We start from the raw sequence: 23079 nt of genomic DNA, 5'->3' as shown, positions 1-23079 counted from the left end.
CTATTTCAAATATTCAGAACTAACAAAAGTTGATTCCAAAGTTGCTATGGAAGCCCAAAGAAGAAAGGAAATGAGGGAAGGAATACCCCATTAGACACTGAAACAAAAGCCTCTGGAAAAAAAACAGTATAGTATTCCCACATGAATAAACAGACCAGTGGAACAGAACAGAAAATTCAGAAATAAATCACATATGGAAATATAGCATATAATGAAAGTGGCATCTCAAAACAGTGGGAGAATAGATAGACTTTTAGTGAATAATTTTAACAACTGGATATCCATCTGGAAAAATAATATTGTTGTTGTTAGCCGCCATTGAGTCGACCCCCAACTCATGATAAGCCCATGCACAATGAAACAAAATGCTGCCTTGTCCTGCCATGCTTTATATTATACACAAGAATAAACTGCAAATAGACCAGAGATCTAAACGTTAAAAATAAAACGAAACCATAAAAGGACTAGAAGAAAACATAGAAGAATTCCTTTATAACATAAATGTAGAGAAAGCTTTCTAACTATGCCTTAAAATCCAGAAGCAATAAGAGAAACAATTAACAAATTGTACTACGGTAAGCAACAGCAAAAAAAAAATTCTTTTGGCATGGCAGATAAATACCATAAGCAAGGTCTATGGAAATTGGGAGACAACATTCACAACATACAGTACAGGTAAAGATCTACCATCTCTAATATTAAAAAAAATTCTTTGAAACGGAGGAGAAAAAGAACAAAAAATAAATTAGAAAAGTGGGCAGAAGACATCAGTACACGAAAGGCATATATAAATAACTCTTAAACATAGAAATTGTTCAACTTTACTCAATAAGATAAATGCAATTTAAACTGAGGTATCATTTCTCGTCTTTTAGAGAAAAAATTCAGAAGTTTGACAACACAGAGGTTGTGGGCACAACTCGTTGATAGTGGGAATGCAAAACTGTACAGTTCCTCTGGAGGGGAACAGCGCTTCACAAGCATTTACTCTTCAACCCAAAAATCTCACTTATCGAATTTTCCCTTGTGATATACTTAGAACAATACAAGAAAAAACAGATATGCCCAAGGTTATTTGTTGCATGTTTGCAGTAGCTAAGTATCGGAAATAATCTAAATGCCTGCACTGAAGATAGGTTGCACTAACTATGATACAACCACATAATGGAGTATATGTAGTGGTGAAAAAACATTGAGGAAGAGCTCCATGGAATGATATGGAGTGATTTTCAGGATATATTGTTAATCTAAAAAAAAAAAAAAGTGCAAAATGGTATGTATGATGTATATGTGTAAAGATTCACAGCCTTGGAAACCCTGTGGGGCAGTTCTACTCAGTCCTATAGGGTTGCTATGAGTCGGAATCGACTCAATGACAGTGGATTTGGATTTTTTTTATCCATGAAAAGGGCTGAGAAATAATGACACTCTAGTAGCATTAAACACATCTAGCATCCACATCATGGTTTCTAAATATCATTACCAACTAGATGAAATCAAAGGTCCTATAAAAAATGGTTTCATACTCAGGATGGAAAAGAGGCAATACAATGTTAGCCTTGAATATATTTTCATGTCAGAAAGCAAATGCTCAAAAACTGATGGGGACACGTGAAAAGGATAGGAGAGTTGCTTGAAGGGACTCCCATTTGCTAAACTGGGGATAACTTGAGCATGAAAATGATTAATGGCAAAAATTAATTAATAACATGTTGCTGAATAATAATAATGTAATAATAATAATAAAGAATCCATTAGTCCCAATGGAAACAAAAAAGGAAGAAGCCAAGAGAGAAGAAAAGAAAGAAGGGAGGAAGAGTGGAGAAGAGAAATCTCTTATTTAAAACAGAAACAACTAATAAATACAGAAAATGATAGAGTAAGAAAAGCATCACTTTGCAGCCTCAGTAATAATTGATTTATGCAAGAATCATCAGTGGGTACTGAAACCACTGAATGAAGTATTATTGGGCAGACTATTTACATTATTTATTAATTACTAATAAAAATAAGATATCTTTATACTAGGTAAACCTAGCAAACACCACCTTATCCAAGTGATCAAAACTAACCTCACCATAATGTGAAAAAGAGACATCATGAGCCCCCAACTGATGCCCTGAGAAGAACCTGTATCACCTGTGTAGCATTCATGACAAGAAATGTCTACCCTGAAAATAATCATGAGGGAACAATCAAATAAAATTGAGAAACAATCTGCAAAATAAATGATCTGGATTCTCCAAAAAATGTCAATGTCATATAAAGACAAAAGGGAAAAAGGAAACTAAAGATACAACTAAATACAATGCCTGCTCTTGATTGGCTCCTAGACTTAAAAAAAAAGAAAAAAATCAGTAAGGGACTTTATTGGTATAATTGATGAAATTAGAATATGAACTGTACATTAGATGATAGTATTGTATAAACGTTAAATTTTATGACTGTGATACTATATAGGACTTCTATAGACCGTGTGTTTATATTGTATTTGTCCTTTTTTAGAAAAAAGCACATGCTGAAGTGTTTGACAGTAAAGTGTTATAAGACCTACAACTGACTCTTAAATGTTTCAGCAAATAAATGAATGAATAAATAAATTAATAAATAATTAAAGTGTGTATTTATTAGAGAGGGAAAGAGGGAGAGAGATTAAGAAAATGTGACAAAATCTTAACAACTGGCGAATCAAGGGTGAAGGTTATATGAGAGTTGTTTTATTATTCTTACCTCTCTTCTATAGGTTTGAAATTTTTCAAAATAAAAAGTTAGAGGGAAAAAAAGGCATGCATAGGCCTATAAATCAGGGACAAAAATAGCTATGCGTTTCTACCTATCCCTTCCCTTGTCCCTTCGGGTCAAAGAAAGTTGTTGTTGTTAGGTGCTGTTGAGTCAGTTCTGACTCATAGCGACCCTATGAAAAACAGAACGAAACACTGCCCTGTCCTGTACCATCCTCACAATCAGTGTTATGCTTGAGCCCATTGTTGCAGCCACTGTGTCAATCCATCTCCTTGAGGGTCTTCCTCTTTTTTGTTGACCATGTATTTTATCAAGCATGAAGTCCTTCTCCAGGGACTGATCTCTCCTGACAACATGTCTAAAGTATGTAAGACGTACTCTCGCCATCCTTGCTTCTAAGGAGCATTCTGGTTGTACTTCTTCCAAGACAGACCTGTTCGTTCTTTTGGCAGTCCATGTTATATTCAATATTCTTCGCCAACACCACAATTCAAAGGAGTCAATTCTTCTTCGGACTTCCTTATTCATTGCCCAGCTTTCATATGCATGTGAAGTGATTGAAAACACCTCATGGCTTGGGTCAAGTGCACTTTAGTCCTCAAGGTGACATCTTTGCTTTTCAACACTTTAAAGAGGTCTCTTGCAGCAGATTTGCCCAATGCAATGTGTCTTTTGACTTCTTGACTACTGCTTCCATGGGTGTTGATTGTGATTCCAAGTAAAATGAAATCCTTGACAACTTCAATCTTTTCTCTATTTATCATGATGTTGCTTATTAGTCCAGTTGTGAGGATTTTTGTTTTCTTTACATTGAGGTGTAATCCATACTGAAGGCTGTGGTCTTTGACCTTCATCAGTAAGTGCTTCAAGTCCTCTTCACTTTCAGCAAGCAAGGTTTTGTCATCTGCATAACGTAGGTTGTTAATGAGTCTTGCTCCAATCCTGATGCCCCGTTCTTCTTCATATAGTCCAGCTTCTCGGATTATTTGCTCAGTAGGTTAAAGAATACATACACTCAACTATCCCTATGGATAGATACTGCTACCTCTGATGTCACAGCCATGACCACAACTTAGCTATGGTCAGTGCTGTCCCAGTGTATCTCTACACAGGGAGGGGGCAGGAGATTCATGTGGTTTTAAAAATGTGTGCTACACTTCACCAGGAAGGACAATGGGCCCACTGCTGAGAAGGAACATGCCTCCTGCTCTCTTCCATGAAGAAGCATGGATTCACGTTTCTGTGTCCATACTCTATCTCATTAAATCAGCAGCCTTGAGAAAGGGTATGGAGAAGAATAAGGAAGAGAAAAATAATTTCTCACCAAGTGTTATCGGTGGAGGGTGAATTACTTAGCAAATGCTACAACCAGCAGCCTTGGAGATCAATCTGGTTTTAACTCAGCCTCAGAGTTCTTGATCTAAGATGGAAAGGATACTAGGCATCTAATTCATACCACAGGGATCCCATCTAGCTCTGACTGTTTTGATTCTGGTGCCAAGCCAAATATCTGGCTTTTTTTTTTTTTTAAGGAGGAACCAGTTCTTCTTTATTGCAATTTTGAATGAGTTCCTCTGACCCTTCCTTAGAAATAGACCAAACTCATCGATCGGGTCCCAAGCCTGATCTAAACTCATGTGAATGAGTCGGGTAGGTGGGTATGTTTTGGATAACAGGTTCCTGGTGTGGGAATAAGACCCCCAGAGATCAGGCTTCCTGAAACAGAGCCCTGAGAACTGCCTTGGTCCTGCCTAGACCTCCAGGGAGGGCCAGACTTGATGTGGCTGTTGGCTAGACGAGAGGGAACAGACTGTGCTGGGGAATTTGCTACTTGGAAAGTCTATTTTAAAAAAATGTGGGCTGGCAAATTTTGATGTCTTTACAAGGCTACATGTAAGATAATTGAGAGAAATTTATCTTAAAACAAAAAATCCCTTATATTTCTATTAACTTCAGCTTAAAAATAACCCTAAAATAAAACCTTGTACCTCTTAGTTGTTGACTCAGTGTTAAACATCTGGAAAGCCAGAGATTCTTTATTCCAGGCCCAATTTTAGTGCAGACTTTCTTATATGATGGAAGAAATCACTAACTTTATTACCTCCCATCAGGTTATGCAATCATTAGGGAATAACAATCCTAACCTTTCTTTCAGATGGCTCTTAAGAATAACTAATAAACATCAAGGGATCTTGCCTGACAGTAACCAGATACTGTGTAAATTCATATTGATTAAAATAATTCAACCAATTTTATCACAAGGGCTTAAACTTTATAGAAATATATTTTTTTTAATTTCCTTGATGATTCTTCTAACAGGGAAAATTATCACCTTTAAGGTAGTAAATGATAAAGACAATTTTCAAAATATTTATAGTAAAAGGTGAAAATTAGTTTTGTTAGATGGGATTGAGATAACTGAGTGAAAGTTATTTGTATATTTAGAAGCATTATAGAAAAGTAAAGAGCTAAAAAAAAGGATTTCAAGGACAATTTAGAAACATTTTCAACATGTCTTATTATGCATATTTTTAAAGTTTATAAAAATTTCCACCAAAAATGGCTCAGTGGTTCCATGAGTGGAGTTAATCCACCAACTCTGGATACTGGGGGAAGAACAAAAGATGGTACTTATCTGAAAAGTTTATCTTTATAACAAAACAAAACTCTTTATTTTCAATTATTCAGTTAACTAAGGCATAAATGCCATTTTTCATTTGGGGGAAGCATGGAGATGCTTCTTCTTCTCCTGATTTACAACCTCTCGATAAATATTGTGTCTTGTCTTTGGCCATATACATGTGGTCTTCCTTCTGCCTGGAATGAGAATTTTCCCTCACATCTTTACCTAGGTAATTCTTATTTATCTATAAGAATGCTACTAAAATTATACTTCTCTGACAACTAAGACCTTGTTAGTTTCTCCTATGTGCCATCATAACTCAGGCTTCTCCCACTCAGAATATTTCCCACATTTATTATTATTTATCTGCATTCCCCTCTGTGTTGTAATTCTCTGCCAGGGGAGGGGGCATATTTATCGCATTCATGGTTTGATCTCCAGCTCCCAGCACAGTGCTGAAAACTTGATGCTTAACAAAAACAAAAACTTTCTCCTTAATTATATTGGTTAAACAGGCAAAACTGCTTAGAATCGTTCTTTTTGTTTAGCATACTATTCTTTGTCCTGGAACTGAGCCCCCCAAACCCACCTCTTTCACCTTTATGCTCATTCCCTGATAGGATTATTTCAAGTTATCTCATAGGTCTCAATTGCAATAATATTCCCTGTTAGGAAGACATCCCTTGAATTTCTGGTCAGGGTTTGGCACCCCTCCTATGTTCTACTCTAGCACCCTACACTTGCCCTATTATACCCTTTATTACCCTACACTTCCCCTATTATACCCTTTATTGTGCAGTACTGTATTTGCCTTTTACTTTTCTTTCACCAGAATGTAAGCTCCATGATGGCAGGGACCTTGCCACATAGTTAACCTTTGTATCACCAGCATGTGTCATATGATGGCATGTAGTATGCACTTAACCGATGTTTGTTGAGTGAATAGGATTTCTCAAGTACGTCATGGCATTGACTTAGTCATTGAACATGAGTTTCTGTCAACACAATGATAAAGACTTTTCCCTTTTATCTGTATGTCCACTTCAACAAACCTATGTGTCTTTTTCCACTGATTAAACCTGACAAGCAATTTGTACGTCTTAAAATTAAATCTCAGCTATAATATTAATCCAAACATGTCTGGACTTATGAACAACCTTGTTGGCACATTTTTCTCACTCATCAATAATTGTAATCCTTCCCTCTATTGTGGTTCCTCCCCTTTGCCTTCAAACATAATAAAATCTTTTCAATCTTAGGGTAAAAACAAACAAACAAAAAATCTGTATCTTCTATCCTAGTCAGTGTTCCAACTTTCCTTTTTATTTACTCGATACCCTTCTTAAATAAAATAGCAGTTCCTACACATCTATGGTCAACTGATTTTTGACAAGGGTGCTAAGTCCATTCAACAGGGAAAGAAGAGTCTCTTCAAAAAATGGTGTTGGGAAAACTGGATTTCCACACTCAGATAAATGAAACAGGATCCATACCTCACACTATACACAAAAACAAATCCAAAATGGATTACAAACCTAAATGTGCAATCTAAAACCACAAAAGTATTAGAAAAAAGTGCAGGAGCAATGCTGTCAGGTTCAGCTTTTAACAACGGATTATCTAAGATAATAACAAAAGCATAAATAGCAAAAGACAAAATAAATAAATGGGACCTCATAAAAATCAATAACTTGTTAATCAAAACACTTTACCAAAAAAGTGAAAAGACAAGCTACCGACTGGGAAAATATCTTTGGAAACCATATATCTGATAAGAATCTAATAACCAAAATATACATAAAACTGACAACAACAAAAAGACAAATATAAATGTAGAAATGCTTGTTACACTCATTCCAACCCAACTATAAAATGGACAAATGATTTGAATAGACATTTCATCATAGAGGACATTCAAATGGTCACCAAACAAATGAAGAGATGCTTAACGTCATTAGTCATCAGAATGATGCAAATCAAAACCACAATGGGATACCATTTCACTCCCACCAAACCAAACCAAAGTGCCTGGCGAAGCAGTGATTAAGCACTCAGCTGCTAACTGAAAGGTTGGCGGTTCAAACCCACTAGCCACTCCAAGGGAGAAAGATGTAGCAGTCTGCTTGCATAAAGATTACAGACTTGGAAACCTTATGGAGCAGTTGTATTCTGTCCTATAGAGTTGCTACGAGTTGGAAACAACTTGATGGCAATCAGTTTTTTAGGATGACTAAGATTTTATTAAAAAAAGAAAAGAGAGAGAGAATAACAAACGTTGATGAGGACTTGGGGAAATTGGAACCCTTATCCATTGCTGGTGGGAACGCATTGTGGGAAACAGTGTGGCGGTTCCTCAAAAAACTAAAAATAGAACTGCTGTATGACCCAGTAATTCCACTTCTAGGTATATACCCACAAAAGTTGAAAGCAGAGACTCAAACAGAGACTTGTACGCCAATGATAATTGCAGCACTATTCATGCTAGCCAAAAGGTGGACACAACCTAAATGCCTATTAACAGATGAATGGATAAACAAAATGCGGTACATACATACAATGGAATACTACTGAGTCAGCAGGAGAAATGAAGTCTTAATACATGTTACAATATGGATGGAGCTTTAATACATGCTGAGTGAAATAAGTCAATCACAAAAGGACAAATATTATATGACCTCACTTATATAAGACAAGAAATAGCAAATGTATAGAGACCAAATTTTATTAGTGGTTACCAGGGGCAGGGGGGAGACGGAAAGGGGGGTTAACAGTGATGAAAAAATCACATTGATTAAGGGTAGGGTTGCACAGCTGATTATTGTGATTGCTATCAGTAAGTAGTACACCTGTAAAAAGCTGAATTGGTAAAAGTTGTGTGATAGATATAGTCACAATAACAAAAAACAAAAAACAAAACAGAGTAACTGCTGAAGCTGCTTATGTACAACCAAAGACCTCATGGGATTTGGTTCCTTTGTTTGGAGGTTTACAGTCATGGTTTCATGGGACATCTCATGTGTTTAGTGCTTAATAATGTGTTTAGTGCTTCAGTTCTACTTCCTTGTTCTTTGCATAGTGCCTGGGGTCTTAAAAGCTTGCCAGCAGCAATCCAAGGTATGACAATTAGTCTCTATTCACCTGGAGCAACAGAGAAAGAAGGAGAATCAGGAATAGGAGGAGGATATGGAATGTGTGGCTGATTGCCTCCATCAACATTTGCCTCCTTAGCCACAAAGACCAGAAGAATTGGATGGTACCCAGCTACCATTACTGAACATTTGATCAAAGATTCTATGGGAGAATCTTTGATGAAAAGGGAGATAAAGCAGAACAGAATTTCGAGTTCTCATGGACTCCAGAATTTCTGGAGCCATGGAGGCTGGAGGAACCCCTGGAATTATTGCCCTGAGATAATCTTTAGACCCTAAACCATATATACCCCCGAAGTCTTCTTAAAACCAAACAATAGTTTAGCTTACCTAGTAAAAAATGTCTGCCTTGAGCATTATGCTCTTTTAAGAACTATGTATATGGGATCAAAGTGACAACAGCAATTTGAAAAATTAGAAAGGAACCTTAGGGGGCAGAGAGTTTATGTTAATGGGGGAGGAACAACTCAGAAAAGGAAGGTGAAAATGGATGCACAACTTGACGAATGTAATCAATGTCACTGAACTGTACATGTAAAAAGGGTTGAATTGTCGTATGTTTTGTTGTGTATATTCTTCACAGCAGTAACAAAATAAATAAATTTTAAAAAGCAGTTCCTACTTCCTTTTTTTTTTTTTTTAACTCACTTTCTTCTCAAAAGCCATTAATGACATCTTAGGTGCAAATTTGAAGACTTTCACTCCAACTTGTTTTTCCTGATCCCTCTTTCTCTCTTGAAGTTCTCTCCTCTCTTAATTTCTGTGACAATACTCTTTCCTGATTCTCCATTTAGCATAACTTTTGTTACGCTTACTCTCATAATTTCTCTCCTCTTATTTCTCGAAGGTTTAATCTTCACACCTTAATTCTACGCTTCTATTCCAGACAATTCAACCATTCTCACGTCCAACTATCCTTCTTCTGTGTATTTCTACTTCCAAAATCAATTTTTCTTCTTTATCTATCGTCTAAGGCCCAATAATGCATCTTCAATTCTAGATTGGATATTCTAGGAACTGAAGATGTCCTCAAAGTAATTCATTGCCTTCCCTCCAGTTACCTCCCGTTGCACTTCCCTCTGTCAATGTCTGGAGCTGTGCTCTCCGTTACGGTACTCACTAGCCACATGTGCCATTGAATACTTGAAACATGGCTAGCATAACTGAGGAACTGAATTTTTTATTTTATTTTATTTGAATTAATTTAAATTTAAGAGCTGGTATTCAATCCAGCTACTGGAAAACTTTGAAGTGATTTTGGAACAATTTGAGTTTGTGAATCTACTTTTATATGTTTATAAATCTAAATACAAATCAAGTATTTCTAATAAAAATTTAGTATTCAAATTGAGATGTGCTGTGCTGGATTTTGAAGTTTAGGAAATAAAATGCAAAACAGTGCATTAAAATTTTTTACATTGATTTCATATTGGAATGATATTATTTCAAATACACCAAATACATCATTAAAATCTATTTTGTCTGTTTTTTTCTTTTTACTTTTCAAAATGTAGCTGTTGTTTTCATGTGTTGTCGAGTTGATTCCGACCCATAGAGACCTGTAGAACAGAGTACAACTGCCCTATAGGGTTTCCTAGGCTGTAATCTTTACAGGAGCAGATTGCCAAGACTTTTCTCGGGTGGAGCAGCTGGTGGGTTTGAACCACTGATCTTTTGGTTAGCAGCCGAATGTTTAACCATTGAGCCACCGAGGTTTCCTAAAATATGGCTACTGGAATTTAAAATTACACATGAGCCTTACATGACATTTCTATTCTACAACGCTGGTCTAAAGGCAATTTTTCCAATTACCGACACTGAAAATGAGGGTATATCTTTGACTTCTCCTTTCTTTCGACTATATCCAATTTGTAACTAAGTCCTATCTTTTCTTCCTGTAAGTTATCTATGGAATCTACTCCTTTCTTTCCATTTCCACAGGGAACACACACTGCAATGGCCAACAAATGATCTCCCACTCTTCAGGCTCCCTCTGCTCTCCACCCTTTGTACCACTGCCAGACTGGCCTTTCTCAAATCCTGCCTTCATAAATTTACTGCTCAAAACCCTTTAATGCCACCCTTATTGAATACACAATAAAACCTAAACCTCTATGCCTAGATGTGAAAGCATTTTTTAGTATGGCTTTTTCATACTATTCCCGCCTTAAGTTCCTCCACTTTCCATGCTGTCTTCCACTTTAATTAGGCCAATCTCCTTATTCTAGATGTATATGATTCTGGACAAAATTATATGTTCATTTGTGATTCCATTTTTAGTCCAAGCCTAAAAATGCCTGTTATATTCATAGTTCTCTTCTAAGGAGTATTTACCACAGCCTTCCTTCCAAAGAATCTATTCCATAAAAGTCACTACGTTGATACACATACGTCTTGCCACCTTTCGGACTGAGTCTGGTGTTTGTGTGTGTTCATGGTGGGGAATCAACACAATAACAGCCAACTTCTAGATGAGCCAGAATCTATGAAGTTGCCTGAAATGCAAGTACTGCTTAATACGAAGAATAGGGATCTAAGAACCAATCAGACCAATCTCTTAGAGAAATCTGAGTGAGATGGTGAGGTACTACCTAAGTGGATAAATATCCAGACAGAGCTAGAGCTTGAGAGGGAAGGAAGAATGGAGAGAGAGAAAGAGAGTGGGAGAGACTGACTGGGTGGAGAGGAAGCAACAGAAGACACACATATACATAGGAGAAAAGCAGGCAGTGAGATGTGTGCACATCCCATGAGGCAGCAGAAGCTTAGAAGCTATGAGTAAAAAGAAGCAGGGAAATCTACACAGTAGAGCATGAGATGGTTGGTAGCAACTGAATACGAGGAATTAATAAGCCTTTGCTGCTGTGGGGCAGAGAGAGTGAAGGTCACAAGTGCCATGTTGAATTGTGAATTGCACTTCAGTTCCTGAACCGTAAGCCAGTCTCCACAAAATCAAGCTGTACAACTTTTTCCCTGTTTCTATAATGGCTGATGTGGCCAGGATCCAAATCTTCCTTATTTCCCTAAGTACTATAATAATAATCTTCCATTATTTGAAGTATCCCTAGTGAATCTCTGTTTGTTACTGTCACCCTAAAGTTTCACATAGATTCATTTTGCCTTTATAAAATGGTGAAATACAATTTCTTTTAGAGGCAACTCATAAATTAGAAATAAGTTTCAATATGTAGAGACACAATATAGCCTCTGTGTCATGTGGTTCCTGGAAGCCAGATTTCATAAGCTGTTCCATCACTGCAAAGAACGAATGAGCACCTAAAAATGGTTTCCCTCTTAGCAAGGTTCATGCATATTGAGTCTTTGATTTTTTTCTTTTACAAAATTGTTACTCAATTGTGTGAGCACTATAATTATGCTTCAGCGGTGACAGGTAAGATTGAATGTTAACTGAAGTAATTCTTTCAAGTGCATTACAAGCGCAGCATACTTATTGAAAATTACTTGGCTTATCTGGTCAATACTCTGTAAGTTAATTGAGGGAATTGATTCCTGGTGTTCACTGGGAAAAGAAAAGCCAAAGAAACTTACATGAAATAATTTTAGAGCAGAAACCTATATGTTGTTGAGGAAAACAGTACAATAGTGTAGAATGAACACTGGACCCATGCCCTTTAAACTTTGCTTCCCTTTTCGCCCAGAACTTCTGATTCCTCTGAACATTATTTTCTTATATCTCCAGTTTGCATTCCAAAGTACCTAACTCCAACCTCCTTCTGTTATCAGCCTTCATCTCTAGGTTCCCTTGTCCTTTAGCCTACCGTTTTACAAGACCTAGGCTTGGTTAAATTCTTATGAGTCACCTGCTCTAATACTGGAACATTGAGCACAACTGAGAAAACAAAACAGTTGTGAAGCTATATGCTGCTATATATGTATGGCCTTCAGCCTTGGCTTGGTAAACATTTTTATGTTTTGGTCAGCTGCCACTCTCATACCTACAGCAGAGAAGTCAAGATTAGGTTGTTTTTCTTAAGTCCCCTAACTCAGACAGACCTCACCGCTTTCAACAGAGAGCTTTGCTGTTCCTTTCATACACACATTCACAACAGACACAATTAGCTGTGCAATCCCTCATAGTCTTTTCAACACACCTCCCCCAAGGTGCTTAAATCTGAACCAGTCTGATCTTCTGAGGAGTCTCAGAGGCTGAGGTGTATCAAAGTGTTATCTCATCAGCTCCAGAAGGGAACCCTGTCCATAAACAAAGAGGTTCTGGAGAGTTCTAGATTTTTATTTATCTCTTGATAGTACAAATCCTTTGTTCAGAGACAGCAGTGTTAACTCAAGCTCAGACCTAGTTCTTATCAGGTCCAAATTGTTGGGACTATCACAAAGGGTTTCATTTTCCATACAACTGGTGAATAACTAGAATGTGAGTCAATGATACGATCCTTGCTCAGTTACCCACACTGAGGCCATGTTCTGGAGGAGCAATGATCAGTTCACACCGAGTAAATGTAATTGTAAAATAAAAAATTAGAGACTAATGATTCTTAATTAGATGAAAGCAGACTCACCTTGTTTCATCTCAATTTGGTCCCTGAAATTTTCTGTAAAAAAAATGCCTCGCTCTAAATTTTAAGAAAGTAAGCTACTTTGACTTAAATATTTTAAATATTTACTTTGACCTAAGCAAAGGTAATAAAATATTATTTTTGAAGAGTAAAATATTTTTAAATGGTACGTATGCAGTAATTTCATCACTTAATATAGGTTAAAAAAGGAAAGAAAATGAAGAAAATTACTTTGGTATTGTTTTTAGCACAAAACTAGATCCAATTGTACATTACAGTTAACACAGTATTGAGCAATTAAACCAATGACTTAAAGGTAAAAGATCTATAATTCTATAAAAACAAATCTCTTAGCTTTCCTTCCCTCCTCTAATAAGTCATACCCATGCCAAGCACTTGTGACCCATAATATTCTCCAGGGCTTTTTTGTTAGATTGTAAAACTGAAAGATGCAGTTATTAAAAAGTCCCTGGTGGTACAAACAGTTAAGCGCTTGGCTGCTAACTGAAAGGTTGACAGTTCAAATCCACCCAGACATGCCTCGGAAGAAAGGCCTGGGTAGCTGCTTCCTAAAGGGCACAGCCAAATAGAATGCAATGAAAGGATTTTGCTGTAAACCAAATAGGAAAATTTGAACACTGATTGAATATCTGATACTGAAGATGCCCTTTTTATATAACTTACTGGCAGTTACAGTAATAACGGACATTGCAGTGTCATCATTGGATATTATGTACACTATGTTACATAAGTATCGTATTTGTAGAATATCAATAAGATATATTACCTAGAACTTTGTATACATCACAATTTCTTAAGAACTGAGTATAATGATTCTCATTTTGTAGATGAGAAAACTGAGATTAGAGTAAGTAGTGTGCTGGTAGTCAAAGTTACTTAGCTGGTAAGTAACAGAGCTTGCTTCATGATTGCAATTCCATGCACAGAATTTTCTGAAAAATGCTCTCAAAGCATATGGCATATACGATTAGAGGCACAAAGAACTATGCATTTTGTTGCTACAGTTTCAATAAATAATCATAATAACACTTAAAATATTTGTTTCAAAATTAGCAATGCTTACAGTTTTGTTGTGGGATAAATTGTGTACCAAACCCAGACAGTGATAATGGATTAAAAAACAGAACTGACCATTTATGGTCTAATAGTGTCATCTCCACTGGATTTTGTAGGTGCACCTATTTCTTTCTTCCTTCATTTTAACCTCCAGTTTTAGAACACTTCCACAGCCTTAAAACCAATTTCTGTAAAAAATGAACATTGTCCAAAGTGTACTTTATAGATGATTATATTGAGTGATATATGGATCATACTCTTTTTAGTAATTGACCTCTCTGAAAGGAATAGTTGTTATGCTTACCACAGAGAGAATCTGAAAGAGAGAAAAACACAGAGATCACTTTAAACAAAGTGTTGCAGAATTTCCTTTTGAGTGATCATGTTAACAGCATCCTGACTGACTCATCTCACCATTCTTTTGAAAAATAAAGGGCTATTATACATAAGGAGCTTTGGTGGCACAGTGGTTAAGCATTGGCTGCTAACTGAAAGGTGGCTGGTTTAAACTCACCAGCAGCTCTGCAGGAAAAAGACACCACAGTCTGCTTCCATAAAGATTTACAGCCTAGAAAACCCTATGGGGCAGTTCTACTCTGTCCTTACAGGGTGGTTATGAGCCAGAATTGACTTGATGACAGATTTTTGGGGGGTTTATTATACATAAGTATGGGAAGTGTTATGTCATAATTCTTTTAGTCTCTGGAATATCGCAGGATGGATGTGGAATCTGTCTTTGTTATCCATTTGTGTGCATACCTTTAAAAATTTTTAGTAAGAGCTCTCAACACATACCAACAGTTATAGGATTAAACTGTGCAAATGTTGGAGAAAGAAGTGAGAATCTGAAAACCTCAAGGCAGTTTTTTCTTTCTTACAGAGATGTTTTTCTGGTTAGGATTCTGCTAAAGGCTAGTAGTCATGTGCAAATCAAAAGGCATGGGTTTCAGTTATGCAAATATAATGTCCTCAGACTATGTGATATATTTACTCAGGGCACTGAACACCTGCAGATATGATCAATAAAAGAAAAATTATTCAAAGAGAGTTAAGACTCTGACTTATCTATTTATTTTTAAAAATTTCAAAGGTTTAGTGAAGACACAAGGAGCAGGCAAGTGTCCAAATAAGACTGCTTATTTATCTTTGTACCAGGATATATTTTGGGATATAAAGAAGTGAACAAATACTTACCATTCCAAGAGTTTAATACTAAAGAAAAGGCAAAGCAGACAAATGATAAAAACTCAAGTAATCCAAAAGAAAGCAAGAAAGAATAAAAACATACTGATAATACACACAAAATTTGAAAGTTAAAGGATGGAAAAAGGTATAGCATGAAAGTAATGACTAAACAAAAGCTGAAGAAGCTATATTAGTAACAAAAAATTTAGACTTTAAGGTAGGATGCATTACTAGAAATCAAAGGGACAAATTCATCGTTTAAAAAAGGTTACTTTAGCATAAAGATATTACATTTCTAGATTTGTGTATGACCAAGGCATAGCCTCATAGTATAAAAAAAAACAAATTATGACCAGACATAAAAGAGGAAATAGACAAATCCACAATAATGAATGAAAATTTTATCAAACACTGATTGAACAGCAGACAAATGTATCAGTGAAAATATAGAAGACTCAAAGAACATGTTTAACAAATTTGATAGGTTGTCATAACCAGATCAATAATACACAGTTTTTTCAAGTGCACACAGAATATATACCAATCTTAACCTTAGACTGGGTCAGAAATCAAATCTCAACAATTTTAGAAAAAAAAAAGAATTGAAATCGTACAGAGTGTGATTTCTCTGATCATGGAGGAATTAAGCTATAAGTCAATATTTAAAAAATAACTAGAAAATCCCCACATATTTGAAAATTTTGCAACATACTTCTAAATAACATATGATTTGAAGAGAAAATCACAACAGAAATTTTAAGTTATTTTGAACCAAATAATTTGTCTATATTTGATGTCTTTATATCATTGTAATGATATAATTTTAAATTTTCATATTCTAATGGTTTATTTCTAGTATATGGTTATACAAGTGATTTTTGCATACTGACCTCAAATCTGGTTGTCTTGCTAAATTCATATATTAATTCTAATAGTTTATCTGAAGATTATTTTTTTATTTTCTACAAATAAAATTATGGCAGCTGCAAATTGTGACAGTTTTATTTACTTATTCCTAATTTTTACGTCCTGTATTAATTTTCTTGCTGTATTGCATTGGACCTCCAGTATATCACTGAGTAGAAGAGGTCATAATTGACTTCCTTATCTCATTCACTTTAAAGTATTTGTATGCTATGGGATTTTTGTAGATTTTCTCAGTTAGATTAAGGAAGGTCTTTTTTATTATGAGTTTTAATTTAATTTGTTGTTTTCTTCTTAAATTCTTTTTAGATATTGATGTTCAACGTTTTTTCTTTTCAAAAATATTACAATACAAAAACATCCTACATTTAGAATAGTTTACTCTGAGCTTACCAGTTCAACACTTATATAAAGAATATTTTCTCAATTAAATTATTAGGTCAAATCATATGAAATAGTCATTTTTTTGTAGGTCGAAGACAATCAAATATTAGCAATTATAAAAGTTTCCATAAATTATTATGGCATACCCAGAAGAGTCAATTTATATTGTCAACAATCTCAAATTTATTAATAAACCCATTGCCATCAAATTGATTCCAACTCATAGTGACCCTACAGGACAGAATAGAACAGCCTCATAGGGTTTCCAAGGCTGTAATCTTTGTGGGAACAGACTGTCACTTCTTTCTCAAGAAGAGTGGCTGGTGGGTTCCTACCACCAACCTGTCAGTTTTAAAGTTATTAATAGCAAGATGCAAATTTGAAGATTACAAGCAATTTTATAGAAAAAAAATTTTTTAAAGTAAGACCATATATTAATAAATGTCTTCTTCGGAAAAATAGTAGTGATATGGTATTATAAATCAATTCCATATGATTCCATTTAATATTATAACCTTTTGTGAAGAGTCAATAGAAGGCGTCAACAGTTTAAACAATATTAATTATAAAATAAATTTTGAAGAAGATTTAAGGCAATTATATTAAAGTTTTCAAATAAAATATTTTAAATCCTTTCTTCAGAATAGCAGTAGTGACAGTATTATAGACATATATGCAGCTAAGAAAATAAAGTCCTTGATTATGTACCAAGAATAATCATTCCGCCATTTTCAATGTTCATCTAATCAATATAAAGAAACTTTTCTGTTTTAAAAAATTTTGCTTCAGTGTAGATGGATATGCTATTTTAATTCTTTAGAAATGAATTTCCAGTCAATAAATAAATATTTCAAAAACATATAATTATGTTTAGTGCCCCCTTTTACTTTAAGTGTCCCAGGCTCAAAGATACACCACAAGGTCTCCTTAGAATGAGTTAGCTGACAACAGGTTTAAAGGACTATTGTGGTCATGAGGAGCAATCTTGAACATATAGTTTATTGTTTTAAGCACAATGAAAATCCAAATGAAAATAAATTTTACACTTTCAACGGATCTAATATGTTCCATCTCTCAATTTTATTCCATGCCTCAACTGTATTTGGTTTATCATACCTGTGACCATAAATATTAGTACCTTGATCTTTTCATGTTCTGTCATTTTTATTAAATAATAAAGGTGAAATGCAATTGAATATTCAAATAATTACATAAACTTTGCTATCCAAACAAAGCTTTGCTGGCAAAATCTCTAATGTGTGGCAAGATGTGCTACTGTGATATAGATTAAAATATGTGTTTATAATCCTCATATAAGGACATGAAAAATCCCTGGGCTAGAACTGAAAAACCCAAAACCAAACCCATTACCGTCAAGTCAATTCCAACTCATAGCAACCCTATAGGACAGAGTAGAACTGCCCCACAGGGTTTCCAAGGAGCAGCTGGTAGATTCGACCTGCTGACCTAAAGGGAAGCAGAATTAAAGCTATTCTCTTTTTTTGGTGGATTATGAATAAAATAAGACTTGGGGGAAAAAGTATTTTTAGTAAGGAAAAAAATATGATACCAAACACAGACACCAAAGCCCTATCCTTCCTCCAAACATGGGGAAGTTTTATATTAAGTTCATTTTAAGATAGAGGAAGAGATTCAGTTCAGAGTTGTTCAAATGATTGTGTATTTGAGGTGGGAAGGTTGAGTGATATTTAAAGAAAGTTGTTCAATAATTGCAAGACAAATAACTCATAGAAGTGTGTCTTTCCTATACTTCTGACTCAGTAAATACTTGTTGATCTGATCTGAGCAGAACTCAGCTTTCTTCTTCTCATTTATGCATTTGATAGCAAAATCTTTTATTATGGGCACTATCCATTCAATACTTACTGAACACCTGCTTTTTAAAAGGGACTGTGATGGGAGGGACCTCTGGTGGCGCAGTGGTTAAGAGCTGTGGCTGCTAACCAAAAAGGTAGGCAGTTCAAATCCTCCAGTCCCCTCTTGGAAACCCTATGGGGCAGTTCTACTCTGTCCTGTAGGGTCACTATGAGTCGGAATTGACTCAACGGCAACAAGTTTTGTTACTGTTGTTATTTGGTTTTTTTGTTTTTTTTTCCTGGTACTGGGGGATTTGAGGAAAGTTCTCTAAAGTTCTGATTACAGCAACAAAATATTGCTTTTATTGGCCATCAGTGTTACTATGGAAATAGCTCAGTAAGGTATTTTGAACATAGTCATTTACTTAATCCCAAATAGTTTTTTATAGGCTGCTCTTTCTGTCTTAAGATAATTCTCGTGACCTATCATGAATAAATTGGAGACTGTAGGATGTATTAGAGACTGCAGTGATAGGTTTTTGCTGTTTCTATCATGTTTTCTTATGTGGTCAATGACATTCATCTATAACTTGGCTGGCTGAAGTCAAGGCTATAGTTTGCCGAAAGGTATTCATTTTATAAACCTATGTAGGGAATTAGAATACCTTGCTTCCTTGAATCTGAAGAAGATATAGTATGATTGAGCTAATAATTTTTCTCAAGTATTTGAAATAACATAGCCTAAAAAATGGTAGACTTCTAGGAACGTAACAAAAAGACACTCTCAAGAACATGTGTAAAGTCATTTACTGTAGTATTTTTGCAAAAAAAAAAAATGAAAACAATCTAATTAATTATAGTGGTAGGGGTTTAAAAAGTAGGTTTTTCATACAGTGGCATTTAGAGGTGAAAATGAAAATGTTAGATATTCCTATATAAATTGCAAAAGCATAATTCTGAGTGAAAAAAGTAACAAACGTTTGGTAAAGAATGATACCGTATAAACCTATAATACATAAAAGAATACTATATATTATTAATAGATATATAAATATGCAGTACAATTACCAAAATTTGTATGGGTATTATAAATACCAATTTAAGAATAATGATAACCTGTGAGAAAAGAGGGAATGGAAAAGAAATGGAAGTTGGAGGGCCAGAGCTGAATTTGCATTTTTTTAGTAGGGAAAGACATAACTAAGGCAAATATGGCTGATCATAGATGTATATTATATTATGTTTAGTATCTTTCCAAATATTTAAATTTTTCATATTTAAAAACAAAAAAATTATAGAGGTGTGATCTGTCTTCCTTCACTGTTTTTTTAAAGACTAAAGCACATAAGCTTAATTTATAGCTAAATGTTATTAGATAAGATATAAAGAATTTTTGTGTGTTTGTGAGGTAAAAGTTGTCAAGGATTGAAGGAGATTACTGAGAGCAGAGAAGGAAAGGCACTGATTGCAGGTGACTCTACAGTCAAGAAAAGTTTACACCTATAACAGCATTTCAGAAACAGAGATGGGAAGGAATTTGACTAGAAGTTTCCAAACTTGGCTATGATGCAGAAATAACTGAGTAACTTTCAAACATAAATAGATTCTTGGATCCCAACATCTCAGATTCTGACTGAGTAGTTCTTGAGTTAATGTTTTTGAAAAACTATACATATTCTTATATATAGGTAGATTTGAGGACTAATAGACAAGATTTTAGCCTTGGACTCAGGGCTACTGCCCTGCAATACTTCAGAAGATACCTGTAGTCAGAAGAAAATATGACTGATGCCCTCATGGAGTTGCACGATGTGGTAACCCTGTTAGGTGCATATACTTTTTTCTGTTTTTTTTTTTTTTTTTTTTTTTTTATGTTCCTGATGAGGATGCTGAGGAATCATGAGATCTAATGACTCATTCTAGAGTCTAGAATATGAAATGGAGCTCCTGATTCATTGTTGTTAGTTCCATTTTGTCACACTCATTCTTTTTAAAAAGATTAACTCCTTTTTTTGGTTTAAATTAGTTGCTTAGTCATGCATGTGTGCATGTGGGGGAAAAAAACCTCTTCAAATGCGTTATAAAATAGATTTAGTATAATCCTTGTTAAAATCACATCTAATATTTAAGGACACATTTACACTTCTAAACCTGGATTCCCACCATGTGTCTGCAGTTTGTCATACTGTGGTGGCTTGTGTGTTGCTGTGGTGCTGGGAGTTATGGCACTGGTATTTCAAATTCCAGCAAAGTCACCCATGGTGGACAGGATTTAGCAAAGCTTCCAGACTAAGCCATACTAGGAAGAAGGACCTGGTGGTCTACTTCTGAAAAAATTGGCCAATGAAAACCTTATGAATAGCAGTGGAACACTGTCTGATATAGTGCTGGAAGATAAACTCCTCAGGTTGGAAGGCACTCAAAATACGACTGAGGCAGAGCTCCTTCCTCAGAGTAGAGTCAACCTTAATGATGTGGATGGACTCAAATTTTTGAACCTTCATTTTCTGATATTTGCTGATTTCATTATGACTCAAAATGAGAAGAAACAGCTGTAAATATCCATTAATAATCAGAATGCAGAATGTATGAAGTATGAATTTAGGAAAATTGAAAGTTGTCAAAAATGAAATGGATGCTCACTTCGGCAGCACATATAGTAAAACTGGAATGATACAGAGAAGATTAGTGTGGCCCATGAACAAGGATGAGATGTAAATTCATGAATCATTCCATATTTTTCTGGACTAATGGACACAAGGAACCTGAGGTGGAAAAGAGGAGCATGCTGTCACATTGTGAGGACTGCAACTAATGTCACAAAACGATATGTGTATAAATTTTTGAATGAGAAATTAACCTGAGCTGTAAACTTCCAACTAAAGCACAATATGTATATATTTTAAATGAAATGAAAGGCATAAAGATTGATATTCTAGGCATTACTGAGCTGAAATGGACTGGTATTGGCCATTTTGAATCGGACAATCATATGGTTTACTATGCTGGGAATGACAAATTGAAGAGAAATGGTGTCACATTCATTGTCAAAAAGAATATTTCAAGATCTATCCTGAAGTACAACGCTGTCAGTGATAGGATAATATCCATATGCCTACAAGGAAGACCAGTTAATCCAGCTATTACTCAAACTTACGCACCAACCACTAATGCCAAAGATAAACAAATTAAAGATTTTTACCAACTTCTGCAGTCTGAAATTGATCAAACTTGCAATCAAGATGCATTGATATTACTGGTGATTGGAATGAGAAAGTTGGAAACAAAAAAGTATCTGTAGTTGGAGAAAAATGACCTTGGTAATAGAAATGATGCCAGAGATCTCATGATAGAATTTTGCAAGACCAATGACCTATTCGTTGCAAATACCTTTTTTAAACAACATAAACAGCGACTATACATGTGAACCTAACTGGATGGAAAACACAGGAAGCAAATCCACTACATCTGTGGAAGGAGATGATGGAAAAGCTCAATATTATCAGTCAGAACAAGGCCAGGGGCCAACTGTGGAACAGACAATAGATCGCTCTTCTGCAAGTTTAAGTTGAAGCTGAAGAAAATTAAAAGAAGTCTGTGAGAACCAAAATATGATACAGAGTATGTCCCACCTGAATTTAAAGACCATCTCAAGTAGAGGTGTGACAAATTGAACACTAATGACCGAAGACCAAATATCAAGGATATCATACATGAAGAAAGCAAAAGGTAATTAAAAAGACAGGAAAGAAAGAAATTACCAAAATGGATGTCAGAAAAGACTCTGAAATTTGCTTTTGAATGTACAGCAGCAAAAGCGAATGGAAGAAATGATGAAGTAAAAGAGCTGAACAGAAGATTTTAAAGGGCAGCTCAAGAAGACAAAGTAAAGTATTACAATCAAGTGTGAAAAGACCTGGAGTTAGAAAACCAAAAGGGAAGAACACACCCAGCATTTCTCAAGCTGAAAGAACTGAAGAAAAAATTCAAGCCTCAAGTTGCAATTCTGAAGGATTCTATGGGGCAAAATATTGAATGATACAGGAAGCATCAAAAGAAGATGGAAGTAATGCAAGAGTAACTGTGCCAAAAAGAATTGCTCATTGTTCAATCATTTCAGGAGGTTGCTTTTTGATCAAGAACCTATGGTGCTGAAGGAAAAAGTACAAACTGCACTGAAGGCATTGTCAAAAAACAAGACTCCAGGAATTGATGGAATTGAGATATTTCAACAAATGGATGCAGCGCTGGAGGCGCTTACTCATCATGCCAAGAAATTTGGAAGATAGCTACCTGGACAACTGATGGGAATAGACCCATATTTGTGCCCATTCCAACAGAATGCTGAAATTATCAAACAATACCATTAATATCACATGCAAGTAAAATCTTGCTGAAGATCATTCAAAAATGGTTGCAGCAGTACATTGACAGGGAACTGGCAGAAATTCAAGCCAGATTCAGAAGAGGACATGGAACAGGGATATCGCTGCTGATATCAGATGGATCTTGGCTGAAAGCAGAGAAAACCAGAAAGATGTTTACCTATGTTTTATTGACTATGCAAAGGTATTCAACTGTGTGGATCATAACAAATTATGGATAACATTGTGAAGAATGGGAATTCCAGAACACTTAATTGT

At 35.3% G+C, this 23079-nt stretch overlaps 1 non-coding gene across 1 annotated transcript; it reads left to right on the top strand.

Annotated features, from left to right (window-relative positions):
- The first annotated feature begins 21071 nt into the window (after positions 1–21071).
- Positions 21072–21178, top strand: LOC111820714 (U6 spliceosomal RNA). Its single transcript, XR_002824228.1, has one exon. It is a non-coding gene; the product is annotated as a U6 spliceosomal RNA (small nuclear RNA).
- The last annotated feature ends 1901 nt before the right edge of the window (positions 21179–23079 follow it).

This window comes from Trichechus manatus, unplaced genomic scaffold (genome assembly GCF_000243295.1).
Source record: "Trichechus manatus latirostris isolate Lorelei unplaced genomic scaffold, TriManLat1.0 scaffold00047, whole genome shotgun sequence".
In the NCBI taxonomy this organism is placed as follows: domain Eukaryota; kingdom Metazoa; phylum Chordata; class Mammalia; order Sirenia; family Trichechidae; genus Trichechus; species Trichechus manatus.
This window is presented reverse-complemented; position numbering and strand designations above follow the sequence as displayed.